Source organism: Myotis lucifugus, unplaced genomic scaffold (genome assembly GCF_000147115.1).
Source record: "Myotis lucifugus unplaced genomic scaffold, Myoluc2.0 scaffold_78, whole genome shotgun sequence".
NCBI lineage: Eukaryota > Metazoa > Chordata > Mammalia > Chiroptera > Vespertilionidae > Myotis > Myotis lucifugus.
This window is the reverse complement of record NW_005871126.1, coordinates 4,022,178-4,034,528: the sequence shown is the minus strand read 5'-3', so window position 1 is coordinate 4,034,528 and position 12,351 is coordinate 4,022,178. Positions and strand designations below refer to the sequence as shown.

The 12,351-nt window shown below is 38.6% G+C and overlaps 1 protein-coding gene and 1 pseudogene across 1 annotated transcript in view; both read left to right on the top strand.

Moving 5' to 3' along the window:
• Positions 1–12,351, top strand: part of PDE3A (phosphodiesterase 3A) — a 247,103-nt gene that overhangs the window by 37,524 nt on the left and 197,228 nt on the right. The gene's annotated exons all lie outside the window — the stretch shown is intronic.
• LOC102443202 lies at positions 11,795–12,197 on the top strand (annotated as a pseudogene).

Sequence of the window (12,351 nt, the reverse complement as noted above, 5' to 3'; positions counted from 1 at the left end):
TGTGAATATGATGAAAGGAATATGGGCTACTGATTGCTGAGGGAGATACCTTGTTTATGGGGTTGGTGAAAGCCTTTGAGAAAGTGGTTCTTTGGTATATTATATATATACTAGAGGCCCGGTGCACAAAAATTTGTGTACTCGGGGGGAGGGGGGAGCGGGGTCCCCCAGCCCGGCCTGTGCCCTCTCACAGTCTGGGACCCCTCAGGAGATAACGACCTGCTGGCTTAGGCCTGCTCCCGGGTGGCAGAGGGCAGGCCCAATCCCTAAGTGCAGCCCCTGGTCAGGCTCAGAGCAGGGCCGATTGGGGAGTTGGGGCGCCGCCCCTTCATGCACAGAGCAGGGCGGATCGGGAGGTTGCGATGCCACCCTCAGTCACGCTCAGGGTAGGGCCGATTGGGGGGTTGGGGCACCGCCCCCTGTCACACTCAAGGCAGGGTCGATGGGGAGGTTGCAGCGCCACCCCCTGTCACGCACAGAGCAGGGCCGATCAGGGGATTGGGGCGCTGCCCCCTGTCACTCACAGAGCAGGGCCAATCAGGGGGTTGGGGCGCTGCCCTTCTGTCACACACAGAGCAGGGCCCATCAGGGGGGTTGGGGGCTCCGTACCCTGTCACACACAGAGCAGGGTCGATCAGGGGGTTGGGGAGCTCCCCCCTGTCACGCACAGAGCAGGGCCGATCAGGGGGTTGAGGAGCTTCCCCCCTGTCACTCACAGTAGGGCCGATAGGGGAGTTGGGGCACTGCCCCCTGACACACACAGAGCAGGGCGGATCAGGGGGTTGGAGCGCTGCACCCTGTCACACTCAGGGCAGGGCCAATGGGGAGGTTATGGCTCTACCCTGTCACACACAGAGCAAGGCCCGTGGAGGGGGGATTGTGGCGCCACCCTCTTTCACCCACAGAGCAGGGCCGATCAGGAGGTTGGTGTGCTGCACCCTGTCACACACAGAGCCGCAGGGCAATCAGGGGATTGGGGAGCTCCCCCCTATCAGGCACAGAGCAGGGCTGATCAGGGGGTTGGGGCGCCTTCCCCTGTCACGAACAGAGCAGGGCGGATAGGGAGGTTGTGGCCCCGCCCCCTGTCACACACAGAGCCGCAGGGCGATCAGGGGGTTTGGGCGCTGCCCCCTGTCATGCTGATCCCAGTGCTGGGAGCCTCGCTGCTCTGCTGATCCTGGTGCCGGGAGGCATATTACCCTTTTACTATATAGAATAGAGGCCTGGTGCATGGGTAGGGGCTGGCTGGTTTGCCCTGAAGGGTGTCCTGGATCAGGGTGGGGGTCCCCACTGGGGTGCCTGGCCAGTCTGGGTGAGGGGCTGGGGGCTGTTTTCCGGGTGGCGAGTGACTAAAGCTTCCAACCGCTCCTTGTTTTCTTTTCTTTCTTTTTTTTTTATTCTGGGCCAGCTTTAGCTCTGAGGCCTCGCTGCTGAAAACATCGATACAATGTTTCAGTCCGGCTGGGTTTCAGTCCGGCTGGTTTCTGGGCTTTTGTTTAGCTTCTTATTTGCAACATAGTACATAGTTGCTTAGACTTGCAGCTGAGAGGCCGGCAAGTGAGGTGGGGAACGTTGGAGTCCGCAGCAAGCAAGCCTCATGCTCGCTTCAGTGCCTGGCTGCCGGCCGCCATCTTGGCGGACAGTTAATTTGCATATACTCACTGATTAGCCAATGAAAAGGGTAGCGGTCGTACGCTAATTACCATGTTTCTCTTTTATTAGTGTGTGTGTATATATATATATATATATATATATATATATATATATATATATATATATATATATAATATTCCTGTAAGACCCCCAAGGAAAGGTTCAGAAAATAACTAGGCTAAAGGCAGTAAATGAGACATGAGTCCTGGCAGGGAGTAAAGATTTTAGAATCCTCTCTATGTATGTCCAGGAAGGCCATGGCAGTAGACAAAATTTCTTGGGGGGTTGTAGAAAGGAAGCGCTCTTGAGAATATGGATATCAAGCAAGAGAACAGAGGTGCATTTAGGGCCAAGAACTGTAGGTTTAAAATCATATAACAGGAAATATCTCATACCTCATCCAATCTGATAGAGTAAAAATAAAGATGTGTCAAATGAGATCTTGTTAGACTCAGTGATTTTCTGTGTCATGCATAGAAAGTCTCCCAAGTGTACCTGTCTAGTGTAGGTTTATAAAATCCAGTTCAGCCTCTTATTGGTATTTTGTTTGCATTGAATTATAAATTGTAAGGATGTAAGAAAATTTTTCCTATGTTTAGTCATATCCTCTCTGGTGGCAGTAAAATTTAAGATACCTCTTAAGTAACCAAATTTAAGTATATATGTTGTCTCTGCTGCTTATAAAAATATCAAATAAAATAATTTCCTGGACATTGCCTCTAAGCTGTTTTCCCCAGTTGCTCAGCCTGGTGTTTCTCTGTGCTTAGAGTATCATTGACTTCCTTTCATAGGCCTTATTGGTCTCTCTTACTGGACTTCAGGGTTTCCTGTGGGCAGCTTCTCTTTCTCATCTAATCATTCATTGAACCCAGAGAAACACAGTGCCTGGCAAAAAAATAGATATGACAGGCTTAATGAATGAAACCTGCATATTTCTGAGAATTTAAATTCTTTAAAGATGGGACTCACTTATCCATCTATTTTCTTCTTGGCCAAGTAAGCTATTTACAAATAGTAGAAACACAATTATGTCAAGTTATTGTTATTTTTCTTTAATAACTCTCTCTTGTCATGGTTTGAACTGAAGACAGTCATTATTTTTAAGAGAAGTTTTAAAAAATTGGGTCATAAGCAAATATAAATCATTATTAGGCATACAGTATGTCAAACATAATATTCTGATTATAAAATATTCATTACTATTTGATCCTAAAGATCAAACCTTACAAGATTGCTGATAAAATAATAGCATATTCTTTAACCTTCCAAAATATCTTTTATTTTTAAAGACTTTCTTTTTGAATCACAGAATTCAGAGCTATTTATGTCTTATTTATTGCTAATTTCTCTCGTGCTGTTTTCTTTCTTTTCGTATCATGCCTGTAGCAGCTGTTTCCCTAACCCTTACCCCAAACCACAGGCTTTCCCACGCTCCTTTTTTGGCTCTCATTTGGCATCGATCCTTAATTTGACAGATAAAACATGTGTGTATGAATTGTGGTTATGGCCAAACTACAATCCATCAGGTTTCCCATAGAGGTGATTATTCCCATAGAGGTGATTTACTCCCAAACAAGGTGATCATTATATGAGGCAGTATTCAGTTCCCTCTCCATAAGCCTTTGGCCTTCGTGTGTAATTCTTCATTCTTTGGTAACATGCTGACTGATTACACTTAGGATAGCAGAGCTGGGGAAACGAAGGGCAGCATGGGCTTCAGTGTTAGACAGAAGTGAGGTTTCGTCCAAATTCAGATACACTAGCTTGTGACCCTGGATGTGTGATACTCAATTTCTTCTTCTTTTTTCTTTAACCTCCTCATTTATAAAGTGAAATAGTAACTACCTGCCATTTGAAGCTCTGATTCAAAAGGTGTTATTTTTGATAGATTTGATACTACTCATCATGGGCCCTGAGACTGTCTCATTTGGATATGTAAAACCAAGATTGCTAATTCTAAGGTATGCATCTTTGGCTCAACAATATTCGTAATGCCAGTCTGAACTTTAGTTGCAGGGACATTTCCCAAGTTGATGTATGGATCTAGCTGAAACCATGAGTGAACATATCGGGATTAGGGGACTTAAGAAAGACACACATTCTCAGTTGTGAACATCAGCACCTTTGAATTTAAGGATATGACAGTGGGTGGTCTAGATTATCGTAAACCAACAAATAAAACTACCATTAGGTTCATTTTGCTATGAAGGGTAATTGACAACTAAATTAAGTTGTTTTCTTATGAGCTATCTTTATTGTCCTTGTTCCCAAGAGCTATTTGATACATTTTAGGTATTCAAGGAAGAATAAATTATGGCTCAATCAATAAATGAGAAAACGAATGAGTAATATATACATTAAATTTAAGAATAAATGCATACAACCCACCTTTGTGTGTGAGAGAGTGTGCATATATATATATATATCTGTGTGTATGACTAAATGCTCATAATTTAAAATAAGGCCAGAATTAAACATTCAAAAAGCACTTATTAAGTAGCCACTATGTGCCAGGAATAGTAGAATAAATAACATTTTGTAAAGTTATAGGTTTTCTTCCAAATTTAGGAGTACTCTTGCACATGCTATGTAAAACAACTTAATTCTGTATTGGTGTGCATTTCAGTTGCATCTTTTTAAGACTTTCTCTGAATGCCTCTATTACCTCTTAAAGTCCTCTAAAATTATGAAAGAATTAGAAGACACTGTATGTGATTTCTAAATTTTAATGTTCTAGGTAATTTCTTTAGAACATGTGAAAATTCTTCTTAGCGCAGGTACCTCATACATATATGGGTATGGACGTACACTGTGGATTATGCCTGGCCACTTCTCACTTACAAAGGTCCTCCCCTCCCCCCTCTAAGGAATAGATACTTGTATAGCTGTAAAATAATTTAAATTCACACGAATACCCTCTTAATTTTATATTCAAAGTATATAAGATGAGCTATTATGATTTTTCCTTATTAGTGTGTCTTATTAAGAGAATAAATTTGGTTATTTTTATTGAAGGCAGAAATACGCATTTTACAAATGATGGTGGAAATTTTAACCAAAGTGTATGTAATGTGAGAACTTTGCTCCTGCAACTAGAATTCAGGCTATGATATGGACATTGACAGATTGTGAGTAGATACATTTATTTTAACCTCTCCTCTGTACTTGGTATGTCATAGGCTAACTGTTATTTATGTGACATTTATGTGTCAGTCCTTAGCTTTAGGACCAGTGTACATTTTTGAAAAAATAAATCAGCAGTACAAAAAGTACTATTATATAAAAAAGACTTTTAAGTCTGATATTAGAATAATATAATTTTCTTTTTTGTTTTACTCTGAATTTTTTAAATTGGCTTATTTGGAACCCTTCATAAGACACAAGTTTTATCTTTGGATACTGGTATATTTAAAATTACTGCCAAGTTTTAGTACAAACCATAAGCTTGAGAGATAAAATTTGACCTTACTTTTTATTTCCTGTGGTAGCAATTCATTAATGAAGATTATGGTGTTGGTGCTAAGGATATGGACTTTTGTCTGGTAAAGGTTGTTTGAACTTGAAGAGACATCAAGAAGTTTCTGAGTTCATCTACCCAATTCCAGCCAGAACTGCCTCCAAATGATGTTATGGCTCCTTGGGCAATTAAAGCATTGGGATTGTCCTACTAACATTCTGGAAGTATGCATTTACCGCACAGTGTTATGAAGAGATATACTAGTTCAGATTTATAAAACAATTTAATAGGACAACTGCAGGATATAAAAGCTGATATTTACAGAGTGCTTATTATATGTTGTAGGCAATTTATACCTATATTGTCTCTTAGTTTTTATATACAAAATTAAACATGTTAATATAAAATATGCCTTTAATATGTATTTTCTAGTTACAACAACAATTATATCAAGTATTCATAATTGAATTCTTAATTATAAATAATATAAAGCCAAGAGGTGGGAGAGCCTCGATTTGAATTCCTGGTAGCCTGACCTCTAAGTCCATCCTCCGTTTTAATGAGTGATTCTAGTTTTCACATGTAGAACCTCTGGGATGGTCCAAAAAGGTCTCCAGGGCGTCCCTGGAATGGGTCCTTACCACAGACCTTTGGATTAGAAGTTGGTTTATGACTACTTATCACACTCCCTCTCACTAGTTGAGTTTATATTAGGCTACCTACCCTGTCTCAATTTCTCCTGTAAAATGGGGAGGAAGATAATACCACCTCTAGATATGCTGGGAGGATAAAAGCAGATAATACAAGTGAATTGCTGAGCACAAAGCGCGGCACCTGATAGGCGCTCAGTAAAGGTGAAGTGTGATTGCTGCTTTGAGGACTGTGCATCAGATGACTGCCTGTGTTGCCTATGAGCGCTCGGTGTGGCCTAACTGAATCCTGAACAGCAAACTGGATGGGCTGATCTTGTGAACTCACCTCACCCCTGGCTGCACTTTGGCATTCCTGTTCTTATTTTCTGGTGATCCACTTGCCTCATCCAATTTGTTTACATTTTATTTAATGTAGTTACATTTTTAAATGATGCACTAGCTTAAGTTCTTTCTGAAATAGACAACAAAAAATGAAAATAATCATCATTAATAGTTTATCAGTTTCTCCCATTACTTTTTCAATGTTTTTTTATAGTCTATACAATGAGGATTATAGTGTAATATGGATTGATTTTCTATGTTTTTAATCAATACTATTTTCTTACTGTTTTCTACAACCTTAAAATTATTAAGAATTTTATCACTTGTATCACTTTCATTACTTGTACACTTAATATGAATGCGTGTGTCATATGTTACTTAAGCATTTCTCTCTTGTTGGACTTGTCAACTATCTCCAGGTTCTCTCAGTATAACTGATACTGAAGTAAATATATTTAAAACATGTTTTATTGTTAATAGTATTTTCCCCTTTTGGACCTCCTCCACCCAAGCTCCTAAAAATTTTTAATATACCCTTATTTGCATTTATAATTATTTTTTCATTAACATTGATATATACATTTATCTAAGGTATAATAGATTAAAGAAACTAAGTGTTCTGGCCTGGCCAGTGTGGCTCAGCTGGTTGGAGTGTTTTCCTATGTATCCAAGGGTCACAGGTTTGATTCAGGTCAGGGCATACATCCAGGTTTTGGGTTCAATCCCCAGTCCGGGCATATGCAAGAGGTAACCGATTGATCGTTGTTTCTCTTTTTCTCTCTCTGAAATCAATAAAAAGTGCTTTGTGACATCTCCTTTGGGGTTGCTATAAGAGGAAGAGCTGTACACCACAGGTGACATTTTCATGTCTCTTTTTTTTATAATTTAAGAATAATTTTATTTATTTTTAATCTTTATTATTGAAAATATTACATATGTCCCCCACTTCCCCCCATTAACCCCTTCTAGCCTGCCACCGCCCCCGGCTTCAGGCCTCCACCACCTTATTGTCTGTGCCCATGGGTTTAGCATATATGCATACAGGTTCTTTGGTTGATCTCTTCCTACTCACCCACCCACGCCCACCTTCACTCTGAGATTGGTCAGTCTGTTCCATGCTTCTATGTCTCTGGATCTATTTTGTTCAGCAGTTTATTTTGTTACTTAGATTCCACATATGAGTGAGATCATATGATATGTCTCTTATAGCAGATGAAACTTTGTTACTTACTACGAAGGATGCATTTTAAAATGTCAGGTTTGACAAGAAAAGAAAGCCATATGTTTTTGTTTTATTTTATAATAAAACAGAAATATTACATGTATCTATTTTGAACATTCATTATATACTAAGTCTCATATGTAATAATTAATTTATTTAAAATTAAATTTAACCTTCTAATTACATTTAATTAATGAAGAAAAAGAGTGGCATGAGGATAATTTTCGGGACTTTTTTTTTTTTAGTCCAGTGAAGCATGTTTTACTTACTTTACAACTGTCACCAAAATTGCCTTTAGAAAAGTATGGAAAAATATTTAGATATTGTTACAGGTATAATGAGGACATTACTCCCTTCTCATTCTACCCATTCCCCAAAGGGTTGGTTGTCATGCAGTCAGGGCTTCAGAGAAGAGAAAAAAATATCTGTGTGACAAAGAGAGGATGTTTTTAATCTTTTTGGCAACTTGCAGAAGAGTATGGGAAAGAGAAAGTACAGGGGACCAGGAGTTGGCAGTCAACTGTAGTGTGACTCTTACTTGTAAATCCCCCATATCTCTATCCTCCAAACTCAGTCAAGTCTCGTAAATTCATGAACGCTTGCTTCCAAGTTTTCCATTATTTTTAATGTGTGAGAACGGTCTGAGCTTCATGCCAAGGTTCACATGTTGTGGATAGAGGTAATCCGGGAATAAACTAGCATCCAAGAAGAATGAAAACTCAACTGATAATTACAAGTAGCAGGAATTTTGGCCAAGAGTAAAGGCCGGGTCAGGAACTTTTACTAACTGGAATTTGGGGGCATTCAAGGCAATTTTACTTGTACCAAAGACCAGGGAGACCCCAGGCAACGGCTGGGTTACAGGACTTTTCAAAAGTACTGCAAAGGTGCAGCATAAGCCTTACTTTCTCTATAGTATGGAGCAGAATCCCTGAAGGGTTGGCTACAGGGTGCTAAACTAATAAAGTCCCCATGCTGGGTGAATATCAGGTTTATCTCTAGTAATATAACCTTCTAGAGACTTCTGGTTTAAGGGTAAGTTACTATTTCACTTTGTTATCAGATTCCAGATGTTATCAGTCAATAAAGTGATCAGTCAATAAAGTGATCTCACCTTCTATTCATGTGCCCTAAATCTGACAGGCTAAATCTGATGGACTGTAGTTTACTAGAAATAGGGGGGAGTGATAGATTTTTTTTCCATATTATCCCAAGTAGTAGAACTAGGGCAAAAAAAAAATGCTTTTCCTTATCAAGGGGGGTGTTTAAGTATGAACAGAAACACAGTTTGGAAGGAATAAAATAGAGGATTTTAAAATGGTAAAACCATAATAGTGATGACAAATTAAATAAAAATAGTTATTTTAGATAAACTTATATGTACCTCTCTAGTCCAGAAATTGTCCAATTAACAAATTACCCACCTTAAAATATGGCATTGAATTTTAGGCATATATGTTTCTATACTTTTCTAGTATTATTTTCCCCAAAGTTGACTTTTCTATCATTTATTTTGCCTTTGTATAAATATAATTTCATATTTTGTTGTTCAGAAAACATTTTATACTAATAATAGCTCTAACTTTGATGATAAAATTTATGTTCTTATACATGTATTTATAAGAGTTCATCTATATTCTCACCGGGCAACTCAAGATTGTGAGAATTTTCTATTGGTGATGATGTTTGTTGCTTTAATTGCAACCAAGTTAATCTGTAGAATTTAACAATTACATTGCTATCCATCTTAAGAGTTTATAACTCTGGTATAGAATAAGAAAACAGCATAAAACATTTGTACCTGTGTGTTCTGCTTAGAGTTTTATTGGTAATAAAATTAAAAAAAAAATAGACATGCTGACTTTTGTGCTTGGGAACAGAATCTGTTTCTAACCTTTGCTATGAACAGGAAGTGGGAGAGGTGAAATGAGGCCTGGTTTTGTGGCTGGGCCAGAGCACTCTGTGTTCCTAAGAGTGGCATTCAGGTTTCATGTCTGTCTAGCTTCTTGCTCCTTGGAATAGCTGGCCTTTGAAGTCCTAAAAACATAGATTGGTAATGAGCAACATAAAGTCAAGAGTGGGCAAATATTTGGAAAAATCCAAGCTCTGAGACTAGCCAGTCTTAGGATAACTTGGCTCAGATGGTGTAATAACTGCATTTTCTTTTCCCACCTAAATTATGAAGTTTTGCTAATATGATAGTATAAATTTCCTAAATAACAATAATAGCATAGTATAAATTTCTTAAATAACAATAATAGCAAAGTCTCAACTTGCTTTTTTTTTTTAGCTATTGCTGTATTTATTTTTAAATTTTAGGGTAGCATTAACTTGCTATTTAGTGCCTCTTTGGTAATTAGAAGTGCTTTCAGAAGAAAGAATTTTAATTTAATTTTTAGATTATGTATGGAGCTAATACCTTTGAATAAAAATAAATTTTATTCTATTTTATGTTATTACTGAGGGCATCCATTATAACAAATGTAAAGTTCTGTTTTAGAAAATATGATTCTGTCAGAAACAAATTCCACATGATTTAATACAGACTTATTTCCAACAAAGTCATGTACTAAAAATTATATGGAATGACCTGACAATGGCTCCATCTAGCCTTAGGTGGACACTAGAGAATAACCCATTTACCATTGCTATATGGTCTCCTTCTCCCTATAAGAAAATAAAAGCAGGCAAATTTTGCTAAATGGTCTCTAAGTGAAGACATATATGAATATTTTTATACATTTAGGAATATGTGAATTCTAAAAGGCATTTGGAGTTACTAGCATATCAATTTCTTGCCTTGGAGACAATTCTTAAAATTGTAAAGGTTATGCAGTTAAAATTGCTATAGACTTTTGAAATTTGATTTAATATTCTGGTGTTTTTACCTTTTAAAAATGTATTGTCTTTCATAGTGTGATTGTCAGAATATAGACATACACCTTATACTTTTTGATAACTTAATGTGCAATACTGATACTTTTACCGAATTTGTTGTAATAGTTATGTAACAGTAATAGTGTCAAATTTCAATTGCATGATAATTACATTTGGAATACTACAAATCACTGGAATATGTAGCCAATGAAGGCTGGGTTGATTTTAGTTATGCTGGTTTTATACCATACCAAATTATAATGCCATTCTCTATATTCAGATTTCTGCAAGAACTGTGGCCTTTCATTTTTCAAAATGTATTTATACATGTTTATCACATTTTTAGTAAATGATACATACTCTCAAAATATACAAAGGCAATGTATACACATTTAACATAAAGCCTTGTAAATCTTTGTATTTGCTGGGGTTCTTGTTCCAGCATTAAGAAGGGTTCAGCAATCTGGAGAAGGGGCTGTGTGTAACTTAATAAAGAGTCCAGAGACGAAGCATAATTTTGAAAGGCATTTGGGGGTCAGAGGAGCCTAGCTTAAGAAACTAAGATCTCCTCGTCTCAGGACCCCATGCTTTTTATTAACACAAATTGTCCTGAGGCAAGGTGGAGATATACACTTCAAAGGGTAAGGTTTCCGTATACACAAGCATTGTCAGAATGGGGGAATTTGCCTATGGCTGTTCAGGTGTTTGGCCAGTAGGAGGCAATAATATGTAGATTAAGATGCCCTGAGCTGTCTGGCAGCAAGCAATCCATCTCTTTTCAGGTTTGGGGAAATAAATGCCTTTAGCCACTCCAGATTCAGCCCTGCTGTCATGCTGGAATTGGCTTCCAGCATGTATTGTCATAGATCTGAATGTTATAAAAAATAATGGCAATTGCTTTGTTAGGAACTCAGTTTTTCCCCATTCTCTCCCTCTCTCCCTCTCACAGACACATTGTACACACTCATATATATGCACTCACACACTCATATCTGCCTTGGTTGACTTCTTCCTTGAGATAATCCTGAAATGTTTCATAGTGCACGTACAGCTGAGATTAAAGCGATCGTTTTAAGTGCACACTTTCATAGTGCCTTGAACTTGTTTTTCTGTGGCATAGGGAAACAGCTTCGTGCACCTGGACAAACAAAGGTGTTCCTTCAAAAACAGACTTTCAGAATCATTAATTCTGGTTTAGAAATAATTATAAAGGTTAAGTAGACTCTCATGCATGAGGTTTTAGCCCTGGTGAGTGGCTGATCTGTGTTTTGCTCTGCTACTTACGTTTTGTGTCTCCTGAAAGTTTGATTCCCTTTGTAACAAGGGCCCAACAACAGCTCCAATTCCTCTTGAGGCCTCCTGGTGGTTTGCAGGGCCCTCTGGCTGCAATAATAAGTACTTCTGCCAGAACTCACTTCCCCAGGTAAGGCTAGTGGTGGTAAAGGTAGGGGTAGAAGGTGGGGTTTTCATTCACTTGGGTGCTAAAGATGTGGAAAGATTAGTAGTACATGTAACTGAGTGAGAACTAGGGTGTGAGTGCAGTTCTTGTGTTTAGTGTCAGGGTGAAGAAGTAGCAGCATCTTCCAGGGAGGTTGAAGTTGGTGAGAGGTGATGCAAACTACAAGTAGAAAGTATTGGGGGTTTTTGGATGTTTTCAAGCTGCTGCTGCTGCTGCTACTGCGGCTAAGGGACCCATTGCAGAAGGTGGTGTGTGAAAAATGTGAAAGGAGACTCGGTACTGTTATCACCCCAGATACATGGGAAGATGGTGCAAGGGATACATACCACAGAAAGTGGTGGAAGAAAGCTGAATGAAAAATAAAGCTTTGATCTCAAAGAAAGCGAGATTCGATCCATATGAAAAGAAGAAATCTCCACTTGCAGAATTTGTAAAAATTCTGTGCACCAACCCAGTTCTAATTACTGCCAGGGCTGTGCTTAAAAAACCGGCATCTTTGCAATGTGTGGAAGAAAGATTTTGGATGCCAAAAACTACAAGCAAACATCTGTCTAGATTAGATATATTGGTAAAGTTTCTTGCTTCCTCTGTGATTTTGCTTTCTGCTGTACATTTTCAAGGCATATCATAGATGTTCAAGTTAACAAAATAATATGTTTTAAGACAAGTTTAAACCAGGGAAGTTGATTCATTCTTTGCTCTCTAGAAG